Source organism: Mauremys reevesii, linkage group 5 (genome assembly GCF_016161935.1).
Source record: "Mauremys reevesii isolate NIE-2019 linkage group 5, ASM1616193v1, whole genome shotgun sequence".
In the NCBI taxonomy this organism is placed as follows: Eukaryota; Metazoa; Chordata; order Testudines; family Geoemydidae; genus Mauremys; species Mauremys reevesii.
Window position 1 is genome coordinate 43,627,640 of NC_052627.1, and position 3,231 is coordinate 43,630,870.

At 35.8% G+C, this 3,231-nt stretch overlaps 1 long non-coding RNA gene across 1 annotated transcript; it reads left to right on the plus strand.

The window, feature by feature from the left end:
* Nucleotides 1–372: 372 nt before the first annotated feature.
* Nucleotides 373–2,788, plus strand: LOC120406609. The gene is made up of 3 exons (XR_005599409.1): nucleotides 373–441; nucleotides 1,336–1,449; nucleotides 2,002–2,788. It is a non-coding gene; the product is annotated as an uncharacterized LOC120406609 (long non-coding RNA).
* The last annotated feature ends 443 nt before the right edge of the window (nucleotides 2,789–3,231 follow it).

Sequence of the window (3,231 nt, forward strand, 5' to 3'; positions counted from 1 at the left end):
GTGAGTTTCCAGACTTCAGCCTAGCATTTGCTTGGGGTAGGGAATTGCAGTAAGACACATAAAGATCTGCTGAAGGAGATTAAATCTGAACGTTAGCAGAGTTTAGTAGAGGCAAAGCAGACAACTGGTCACTATAATAAAGACAATTTCATTGTGCTCAGTTAATTGGATTAATTTTTTTTCATGGGGGAATAATTTAAAAACATTTTTAAACATAAGTGTTTAAGTTATTAGCGACCCTAGAAGAGTAAAAGGATCTGAATGCTATTAGGGCCATTGAAAATTCCAATCTAGCGTTACCCTGAGACAAGTAAATAAAAATTAGTTCCGTAGCTGAGTCATCATTCTCATGTCATTAAATTCTAAGAAAAACTCTCTTTTACTGCTATCTGCATCTATCATAACAGAGGCTATGTAGCTGTGTTCTACAGTCCCTTAGGGGTATGTGAATGCTTTGTGGGGGGTCTGAAAAGTGCCTGAACTTTTCCTGTAAAATCTATGCATTTATACAAGATCAAGAGCACTTGTAGCATCAGGAAATATTTAGGGGCTGATTTTCAAAATTAGATATGTAAAATTGTATGTGAAATAATGGTGTGGGAGACCTAGGTTCAAGTCCCTGTTCTGAATCAGTCCTTCCTGCCAAAAATATTCAAAATGTCTGTGTTTTATCTTGTTACGGAACAAGACAACGTTTTGAAATCTCAAAATTTTCCCCAGGATGGGAAAACTGTTTCCTGCCCAACTGTAGTGCAGAGATGTAAATTAATTTGTTAGGGGCTTTTTAATTAGAAAATCAGATTCTTGGTTTCATAAATTTTAGAGCTTCTTTATGATGATAGCTCTATTACATTCAGGATCCCTTCGGGGAAGATGCTGGGTACAATCAGCGTGCCGTGGTTTCACACTGAAAACTCGCAGCCTTCACTCTTCTCATTCAACTGAATAAAAATCTCTTCCTAGGCAATTCAAAAATGTGAAACACTGCAAAGTCAAAGCCACAGAGTCTATTGATGCATCTTTGTGCTACACCCATAATAGTATGGCTTTTTAACACAAGCAGTCTTCTCCAGTCAAATGCAGTGTTATCCCAAATAAAGCCCTTTTTGACATCATAGACCAGCAAATAAAAATGATGTCACAATATTCTCTTATACTTTGCAGGACCTTGCAGAGTATCAATCTTGTTCCTGCTTTCTACTGTACATATGCTATGAAAACCAACTCAAAATGTAACAGAGAAATTCCAGGAAAAGTAAATCTGTAAAGATAAAATAGATATTTCTGCATGCAAACATACATACATTTATAGCTTCTAATTTTGTTTTGTTGCAGAAAATGTAAGGAACACATCCCCTACTTCACCATATTGCTTATTTCACAACATTGTCATCAAGAAGGAGTTTATTGGGAAAAACGTGATCTTCAACTTTTATCCCCTTTCTTCAAGTATGTCATAGTGCATTGTAGAAATAAATAGATATTGGATGAGACATTTCCCTAAGCCTAGCTCTTTACAGTTCTTTTGACATGTCTAGTTTGGAGACCTTGAGACCTTTGGAGTTGTCACACTGATTTATCAATGCTAAAAGAATCAGAAAACCGTAGGGATAAAATACTATACAAATCTCAGGATAAACATTTTTATTTCCACATTTCAGTACAACGAATGCAAGATTATAAATATTCATAAGATCCTGTCTGGGTTTTTTTTTAAATGCATATAATTTGCTATAATCATGTGTTGGCATTGCCAACTGTTATATCAAAATAATATCTAATATTTGAACAGTAACTTATGCAATTGAAATAACAAAGGAGTCCGCAGATAATTTAGGGACTTTAAAATTTAGCCCGGATGCTGGATTAACACCACAACAGCAAGTGATGGGTGAACTAGGTTGGATAAAATATAGAACAGGCTAAACTTTCACCCAAAACTGAAATGAGTTTCCAAAGAAGTTATAAAATTTTTGTGAATTTCTCCCCTTCACTTTTCAGCCAGAGGCAGAAGTTCCAGATGCAACAACAAAAGTAATTTTCATACTATTTCCATCTTCTGTGAAGACAGAAACTACCAGAAATTTTGCAAAGAAGCCAGCTCTCAACACACGTTCAATTTGGTTTCTCACCCAAAGAGATTCAGATAAGCATCAATTGGCACATGAGAGTGAGTGTTTGAGCAGAAGGCCTTCATAAACATCTAGGAGAAATGTCCTGCTAAATTGTGTGTGGGGAAGAGTTACAGATCCTTGTGAATGATCTGTGAACAATAAGAGAAATTTGAGAATTGATGGATATTAGTGAAGGACAGATTTTCAAAATTTGGGACCTATGTTTTGTTTGCCAAATTTATGCACACAGCTGATTTGAGATTGGGTTAAACAATAAGCAATCATGGAGGAATAATGTGAGAAATCCAAGGTGACTGCCAACAAAACATTCAGAACAATGCTCTCAGCCTTGCAGCTCCTATCTCTTATTTTCAGTTACTTAAACTGCTCTTTCTGCTCTTTATAGTGATGTTTCAATTGTTGTAATCTATAAATGAAAACCAACAAGAACCAGAATAATCTGTGCAAATGTGTTCCTTAATTTCAACATTCTTCCTTTATTTGGTTATTGTTCCTCACTGTGTCAGATTAAGATTCTCATGTACACGGCATCCCTGAAATGTGCACTGTATTTGGAATTGTGTTCCCACTCTGTTTTCCAGTCCTGCTTTAGTCATTGAAGAGCAAGGGCCCCCTTTGAATCAATCACAATGTCACAAAGAGCATGAAAGCCATGAAATGCTACAATTACCATGAAGAGAGTATAGCTGATGCATTTCAGAGTTAAATGTGTTAAATCCAGGCTAGCGTATGATATGTTTTGTTCGGTCAGCAATAAATATACAAAAAAATAAAGGTTCCATTTGTCTTAGAAAAGATTGCAAATCTGACACCTATTCACTGGAAATAATATGGATTTAGCGTGCACATTCCAATGCGGCAGCAAGAAAGTTGCTTTCACAGATATGTGCACTGAATGATTTAATCTTATCTTTTCATTGTGGCACTGCTGTCATATGAAGCATACAGTTTTGACACTTCTTGGAGAAGAAAGTGAAAGTCACTGTAGGAGGTGCAGGAAAATTCCAGAAAGTGGAATTGCAGTATCAGTTGCTAATACTAAAAAAATTCTCAGGCATTAAAACAATGAGTAGCCATTATTTACACAGTTCCTTTA